The sequence below is a fragment of the Odontesthes bonariensis genome, chromosome 17 (assembly GCF_027942865.1).
Source record: "Odontesthes bonariensis isolate fOdoBon6 chromosome 17, fOdoBon6.hap1, whole genome shotgun sequence".
Lineage (NCBI taxonomy): Eukaryota > Metazoa > Chordata > Actinopteri > Atheriniformes > Atherinopsidae > Odontesthes > Odontesthes bonariensis.
This window is the reverse complement of record NC_134522.1, coordinates 31,457,541-31,466,658: the sequence shown is the minus strand read 5'-3', so window position 1 is coordinate 31,466,658 and position 9,118 is coordinate 31,457,541.

Sequence of the window (9,118 nt, the reverse complement as noted above, 5' to 3'; positions counted from 1 at the left end):
TCAGATCTAAAGCCATTGGTGATGACTGCAGCCATGGGGTTTTTATATAATAATTTGATCCATCTAATAAAATTATCTCCCAAATTAAATTTTTGTAAGACATTAAACAGGTATGACCATTCAACACGGTCAAATGCCTTTTCTGCATCCAATGAAATGACCATGCTATCGATTTCCTGTGTTTGACAAATATTGATAATATGCAGAAGCCTCCTAACATTGTAACTAGAACTTCTACCCTTGATGAAGCCTGTTTGGTCCTCTCTGATGAGAAAAGGTAGAACTTTCTCGAGACGTAATGCCAGTATTTTAGATAATATTGTAATGTCCTGTTAGAGCCGATTCTTTATATTGGTAGCCCAAGAACCAGTTGGAGCAGTCTTAAGTTAAACAAAGTATTTATTGGAGGTCACAGGTCAAGTATCAGTGCTGGACTTGGAGAGACAGAGTTCTCGCATGAAATCCGTCCGACCAAGTCCCGAGATCTGGAAAAATTTCATATTTATGTTCACCCTTATCTCAGAGGTTGTACCTACATTTGACGACGCATCATTGAATATTTACTCATGCTGTGAGCAGGCCATCCACCGTCTTCGTCATGTTATTTGGATGTGATAAGCGATGTGTGTGTGTGAGTGTTGTTTCAGGCGTGCACCTACTGTACCAGACCTATCTGTCCTAAGAGACGCTTTATCTGACCCAGTTATTTTATCCCGCTACGTCATCTTAAAGTGTTGGACATACATTTGCGTTGTATGAGCAGAACATAGATTATCTAGAGAACTACAGAATATGAATACATAAAGTCTAAGAATAAAGCCAATTTATAACATTCCTCCTCTTGGCATGATTTCATCATGTCAACCTTAAAATGAGGTCGGAGTGTTATATTCTGTATTGTGTCTCCCCTGTTAGCGGCAGCCAACCTAGCAGGGCCCCAAACTGCAAGTCTGCGGCCACTTTAAGGTGTAGCACAACCAGAGAGGAGATTTTTATCATCATTATGTGAGCGTCAATGTGTAAGCTGTTTCTTCATTGCGTTATCAGCAGCAAGCAAGTCTTCATTGCACAGGCATGTGGAAAATAATAAATATAATAAACAATTCTAATGCGTTAGCAAACACTTTTCTATCAGGAGTATTCCCTCATTTTGCTCGGAACAGAACCTCTTTCCGAGAGGGTTAAGACCTTCATAACTCACTGATTATAACTCTGCAAATGAGCACATTTCTTAAAAACTATAAGTGTCACGCCTCTACGTGTATGCAAGGACTACATGTATAAATATTTATATTATTCTGTGTGTATGTGGCCCCGAACCCATCTTCTGTGTGGAAAACTATATGTGGTTTGAGCAGTGTCAAGGCCCTGCTCACCCATAAGCACCATCATAACACATAATAATAAATAACGAAGCTACAAAAAATTTCTAACATCTTGAAACTCAAACAGTGCATAAGGCAATTAACATTACCAGCAGGCTCGTCCACCGTTTGCAGCAAATAGGAGCAAATACCCGATGGCTGAACCGGGAAAAATTCTCCTATGGCCCTGTTTCCACTTGGCGACCGACCACCTCATTACCTTTCAGTGTCTAAGGTCCCGCTCCAAACAGCCGAGTCACCCCACTGGCAATGGTTATACTAATGATTGGTTGATTTATACCCAAAAAATGATTAATCAGCTTAATAATTACATGAAATACAACATATGAACAAATACATTTTTTTTTTTTTTTAATGTCCACGTGACGAGTCGTGTAGTCTCTTCTGGTCCAATCCTGTCACTGCTTGGTGCTGGGTTCTCCTCATGGCTGAACATCAGTTCAGCATTCTGATCCGGACCTAAGCTTGGAAGGAGAGGTCACCAGTACGTCACTTCCTGAGGGATCTTCAGCATCCCTTTTCCCTAACTAATCTTGTTTTTAGGACAATTTCAAGAGAGAATTTCCGCTGTGTTATGTTGACAGTGCTTGAAGATTGTGTGCTTGTTCAACCACCATCTTGGCATGATGGGCACGGCCTTCCAGAATTTCAGATGGACTCCTTGTCCGTTGCTTGGCTGTGAGTCCTGTAGTGGTTCTGAATCTGTGGATTAATAATTAGTCGGAGAACAAATCATGCAGCACACCAGAGCAATTTTCATTTGCCCTGTATCTTATACTCAGGACATGTCTTTCTTGTCCTCACTAGTGGGCACAGGTTCAATCCTAGTGCCCAATTCATCATTTCCTTATGTCCCCCAAACCAAAACCAAAACAACCAAATAAAATAAAACAAAAAATAAAAATAAAATACCAACAATGAAAAAAAAAACAACCCAAAACAAAACAACTGGCCAGTTGATATAACCCTTGTGCTCATATGACTCAATGCTGTGCAGTATTACTGCAGAATTCAGTACCATCAATTTCCTTTTGCTGTGGAAAAAAACTTCAAATCATTTAGAGAACACATCACCACAGAGACACAACACAAAACAAAGACAAAAGAAGACAAAAACACACACAGAATTTTGTTGGGAAAACTTGAGAAGTAATTAATCGCCGAACTGCTTCACTGCAGTTTCTCCTCCTGTGCTGTTCTCTGCTGCAGGACAGAAATGTTAGTGGTTAGCATTAATTTTTTTCCGGCTCCAGTTGAATCAGAAACATTGCCTATTGAGCTTTTCATGTTCGACTCTCCCACCTCAGGCGGAGAATGAAAATGAGCATTGCAGTGATTGTAACCATTAATGTTACTGCCACTGTGGTACTACAGTCTAATCTCCAATGCAGTGTTTTCTTCCCTTTCATCGTCAGTGGTCTGTTCAGAGTTTTAGTCCCAGTGATGCAGTCTTTGTCAGTAGGTGAGGTTCCTCAGTCAGTGTTCTTTCGGTGGGATCTGGAGCATGAGTACAGTGAGTCTTGTGGCTCCAGTTACTCAGTCTGTCTCCTATCAACCATACCTTTACACAATCCGATGTAGCTGCAGCTACCTTGTTTGGTCCCGTCCACAGAGGAGAGGACCAGTCACGTTTGTTGACTTTCTTTAGGACCCAGTTTCCTACTTCAACAAATGAAGTATGGCGGCCCTGTTCCTTAGTGAGCATTTCTGTAACCTGTTGAGATATACTCATCACCGTGTTATTCAGTTGTTTCACTTATTCACACAAGTTTTCATACTGTCGTAGAACAGGGGGTGAGCCTGTTGGTGCAGTAGTAAATGGACAGGGCATTTTCTTCCTGCCCAGGCCTCATGTGGGACAACCTGACAACATTCATGGTGGATTCTGGAGTAAATCTCAGGTTAATTAACATCATAGGGAGAGCTTCAGCCCAAGTTAACTTTGTGTCTACACAGAGTTTGTTGGGCCTTTTTGATGGTTCTTATTTGCTCTTTCCACTCGTCCTTGTGAAGCTGGGTGATAGACTGCACCGAGCTTATGTCCAATTCCAAACATCTGTTCCACTTCTCTTAGTTCTTCATAAGAGAAGTGAGTACCATTGTCTGATCTTATCACTTCTGGTACCCCAAATATTGGAATAATTTCTCTTGTAAGCCATTTAATGACTTATTTCTCTTTTTCATTGTCTTGCCTTTCAGTTGGAGCAGCTGCTTGATGTTGATGTAGGTGTTTAACAGGGCGCCGGCTGAGGTCACAAAAACTTTTCTTATAAACGGATTAATCTTCCTTTTCCAATCAGAGCGGCTCAGACCTCTAATTATTTAAAATGTTCTAAAATTCTCAGTTTGTTACTATTGTTGAGTGGCATCTCTTTAACTGCAAACAGAATTTTATTTCTATTTCATCCATTCTATCCAATGCTATACTGTTTAATTCAATTATCATTTATCTGCAGGGTTAGAAACTGCTCATCGTGTTGATATATTGTTTCTCTTGTATGGCTCTCTGGTCACTGTGGCTGTTTTTGAATGCGTCATAAAAACAAACCTTATCTTGTCTTGTTATGAATCAGTCTCCCTGCAGCTGTCTTTAAATGTCTTTCAGAGTTTTCCTCTTTAAGAAAGCTATTGGTAATATCTGACTCCTGTAGGGCCTTTTGTTGTGTTTTTGTTAATATCCTAATAATCCAACCTGTTTTAAACCTCTCTATAAAGCACTTTGCTGCTTTGTTAAGAGAGCATTTTAATTGTTTCATAGATCTGCTGCAGTTAAATAGTTAAATGGTATATGGATATTGATCACTATTAACTCAGAATTGGTGAAGAGAGGCAGAGGAGGCCTATTTAGATCAGCTAAATTTGTGGAGTTATGTTAATATGATCTCTAAAATAATAACGGCTAACCTTTACTGCTTTAAGATGATAACCGGTTGTTTGACATCTGACTGTCTGGCCTTGCTGTTAAATCCTGATTGTTCAACCTATGTCACATGGTCTGACTGTCTGATCTCAGTCCTGCTTCAGGTGGAAATCATAAAGTCTCACTTTGTAGAACATTTGTTTTTGTTCCAACAGCTTTTCAATCAAAGGAGGAAATATTCTGAACGCTCTGCTTGTGTAAATCTTATTTCAGCAACAACTTGTATGAATGTCTTGTTTTCCTGGATTTATTTTGGACATTTTATTGCTTCTTATCTCTTCACTGTGATTCTTGCATTGAAAAGCTGTTTTTAGTTTATCTAAGTACTTTGGTATCTCTCCTATGTAGTTCTTGTACTCTTAAAGTACCGGCCAATGATCACTTAGAGTCTGTAGAGAAACGTATTGTTTGGACTGTCCTCGCTCTCAGGCTGAATGAGAGAAGAAGAAGCAGGATTGAGATGAGGCACTCTTAGGGTGATAGTATTTTATGATAAAGAGAACAACTAATAACATTATGGAGCAGCTTGGAGGTTATCAGTTATCTGAAAAAGTGTTTGGAGCTTTTAATCTGTGTGATTCATTATTTACTGTGATGCTGCTGCACAGCTGATCTTTAGTTAGAACCCTCAGGCCAAGCCTCCGACCCTGTTGATTTTTTTTTTCTTTTTCTCTTATTTAGGTCTCTTATTAGTGACTTCAAAGTTGATGCTGGAAAAAAAATTAATTTCTGTCAATGAACCTTTGGGGAAAAAAAATGTTACTTTGATCCTAGGTTAATTTGGCTTGTTGCTCTTGTGATTGTTAGTTTGGAGTTAGATTGATATTAGTTTTATTGCTAATACCATAAATGCTATTTTATTGTTAATTTAGAGCTAGGTTAATGCTCAACCTGTTTTGATGTGACTCAAGCTAAAGGTGTTGCCCCAACTTTTGCCCTAACCAGATGCTCCCAATCGGATCTATTCATAGACAACAATGCACATCACAGCTCTGTAAATTCTAACCAATGAAGTATTAACACACCTCTAAGCACAAGATTTTATTAAGTCCTGGGACGCCCTATTGTAGCATTCGATGGGAGCCAGAGGCCTGATGCCAAGAATTCTGGTTTGGGTAGGGATGGGGAGGGGCTTGCTGGGGACCCCGTTGTGGAGGAGGGTAACTATCATACTCATATCGTGGAGTCCCTCCTTCTGATTGTTCTAAGTGCTGTCTGTGGCGACTTTCATTGGCCCAATGGCCATATCTTCCACATTGATAACACTTATCATTTCTCTTTGGGTGACGGTGTTTGTTTTTATCATTTCTTCTGACTGGAGATCTGTTCTGCTGAGCAGCAGGTTGGTGGGGGTAGGAAAGTGGTGTAGAGTTGGGCAGTGCTCCTGACGTAGCACGTATAGCGTGGAGCAACTGTGTCTGAACCGCGTCCAATAGCATGCAAGCTTCAGCATAAGAGGGAGGAGGAGAAGGAGGAGGCAGAGTTGTGTGTCTCTCCTCCGTTGTAGTTATGTTGGGAAGGGGTGTGTTATCTTTTTGCGTGTCAGGATGTGTCCCTGGAGAAGATTGCGGCCCTGCTGGCATGAGGTGCTGTATTTGTGCAGAGGACTGTGTGTGACAGGAGAACTTAACTTCACCTAAAAAACACTGACAGTCCGCAAGAAATATTGATGCCTTTTTTTCTTCTCTATCTGCTCTCGCTCTTTGCAGTATGCCTGCCTCTTTTAGCTGTGTTACTGCATGTTCTTTACTTCTGGTTGCTTGTTTTAAGAAGATACTGAACTCATTCAGCTTCGGCAAAGCCCCTTCCCAGCATCCTCCAAACATTCCTCTTTTTTGCATCTCTCTAGTCCAATCTACAAACCTATCAGTCCCCTTTTTTTCTTCTTCTTTTGGGACCTTTTTTTTTCCATCTTGTCAAGGTGTCAAATAGTACCGACCCCAAAGAGCCGGGTTCACATGTTTTCCACTCATTGATCATTGTTTGTGACATATTTAGATATTATTACACGTGTTAGTCAGAATGGGTGAAGGGCTCAGTGCCCGAGTGGTAGGACCCGTATCAAGAAGCTTCTACACAAGCCTAAAACTCCTGTGGGCTTGATTCGCTCGGGGTCATTTCCCAGTCCACACACTCGTTTTACTTCACCAATTTCTGAAACACCTTATCTTACTTCCCCCCTTTTTCTATTCCAACCCCAATATGCACAAACCACTTGAGATCTGTTTTCTGTCACAGCAAAAATCTCTTCAAATGGCGAACCACCCCCACAGTTTCATTAAAAATAACAAACTCTTGCCCTGTGTCCTTTATGATTTATCAGTCTGACCACCACCGTGGATTAGTTTACCGACCCTTCCCATGAGGATTAACACTTTATTTTTCTAGTCTAACCACTAAGCTGCGGACGTTTTTACGGACTCTGCCCATGAGGATACCCCAAATCACAATTGATAGTCTGACCACCACCGTGGATAAGTTTACCGACCCTTCCCATGAGGATTAACACTTTATTTTTCTAGTCTAACCACTGAGCTGCGGACGTTTTTACGGACTCTGCCCATGAGGATACCAATTTAGAAGAAAACCTCTCACACGGTTTCTTTTATTTGTTCGAATTAAACTTTTTGCAGGACACTTATTTTCTTTCCCTATGTGAGACTATGTGTTTTTATACTTTTACGTGTGACCCCTCAATAAACCAAACAAACAGTAAATTTGTGCTTTGATTTTTACTGATCAGGGGACATCTTAATTCAGACAACTTAATTTAGCTTGTCCAATGTGCAGAAATTTCACATATATTCATATATAAGAGGTTTTCTGCTCACCTTTTTTTTCGGGCGCCTCGAATTGTCTGAACAAAGTGACCCCCTCAATCAGCTCCGGCAGTCCTTCCTCGGAGTCAGTCCAATTCACAGGGTCGCGGCACCAGCTGTTAGAGCCGATTCTTTATATTGGAAGCCCAAGAACCAGTTGGAGCAGTCTTAAGTTAAACAAAATATTTATTGGAGGTCACAGGTCAAGTATCAGCGCTGGACTTCGACAGACAGAGTTCTCGCATGAAATCCGTCCGACCAAGTCCCGAGATCTGGAAACATTTCATATTTATGTTCACCCTTATCTCAGAGGTTGTACCTACATTTGACGACGCATCATTGAATATTTACTCATGCTGTGAGCAGGCCATCCACCGTCTTCGTCATGTTCTTTGGATGTGATAAGCGATGTGTGTGTGTGAGTGTTGTTTCAGGCGTGCACCTACTGTACCAGACCTATCTGTCCTAAGAGCCGCTTTATCTGACCCAGTTATTTTATCCCGCTACGTCATCTTAAAGTGTTGGACATACATTTGCGTTGTATGAGCAGAACATAGATTATCTAGAGAACTACAGAATATGAATACATAAAGTCTAAGAATAAAGCCAATTTATAACAGTCCTGATTCAAAAGAGCAATAGGTCTATATCCTGAACAGTCCTCAGGGGATTTTCCTTTTTTTTTAAATTAAGGTGATATCGGCTTCCCTTAGCGAGTGGGGCAGGCTACCAGTGTTGAAAGAATATTCCAGCATTTCTAAGAAGGGGTCTATAAGCGCATCTTGAAATTCCTGATAAAATTCGCTGCTCAGACCATCAGGCCCTGGTGCCTTGCCTGACTGCAGGCTTTTAAGTGCTAATAGGGCCTCCTCTCTGGAGATGGGAGCATTTAATTCACATTTTTGGGAATCAGAGATGGTTGGAAGGGTTAGTCTACCTAAAAAGGATTCCATCCTGTCTGAGACACCTGGTGGTTGATCTGATTCATACAACCTAGTGTAAAACTGCCTTAAAGTGTTGTTAATGTTTTTGTTATCAAAGTGGCGGGTGCCATTTTCATCTAGAATTGAAGGAATCACTTGAGGGTCCCTTTTAATTTTGGTCAAATGAGATAGATACTTGCTGGGCTTATCCCCATACTCATATAACCTTTGCTTTGAGAAGAGGAGAGCACTCTTACCCTGCTGGGTTAGTAAAGTATCCAAAGCAGCCTGTGTCGCGCATTTCCTCTGCAAGAGCAACGGGTCTGACGTAGAGCAAAGTGCATTTTTAATATCTTCCAGTTCTTTTTCAAGTTTTAGCTGTTGTTCCAATTTTTTTTTTCTTTTTTGAGGCAGAATAGGCTATAACTAAACCCCTAATATGTGACCCGCTCTGGCGAAATGAGTCGGAAGTCGCAACGTTCTATTTTGAGGTACGGGCAGATAACGTGAAAAAACAATGAATTAAAAAAATTTTTTTTTTTAGCTAATTTCAAAGAATAGACATTAAAAAACAATCTCCCAAAGTTGTATAGTCCATATAATTGAGGAAAGGCACGTAAATGACAATTCAAATTGACTTGCAAGTTGTATTAAATGCGTTAAAATTGAACATGTTGAAGAAATTCATCGATTCCTCTCCCTTTAACGTCTACCGTTCCTATTACCTCTGAGGATTAGCATTTACCTCTGAAACGTCTCTATCTCTGCTCGCTTCATAAAACCAATCAAAATGCTTAAAAATTTACACAAACAGTGACACAAAGGCCCACAATAGGCGGGAAGTCACGTTTCGAGTGACTGGTGCACGCGATTGGTCCAGCCATCACTCCTGTCAAACTAGCTATCTGTGTTGGTGTAGCCTAAACTAATCGTAGAAAGTCTCTCAATATTCGTCATTGTCAAAAAAGTCATCGTCTTATATTACAATATTAGTATCGTGTAGTACAGTGCAGTGTGTTGATCTGTGTTTTTGTTTTAAAATGTCATTCGCTAAAGAAAGTAGAGTCGCGA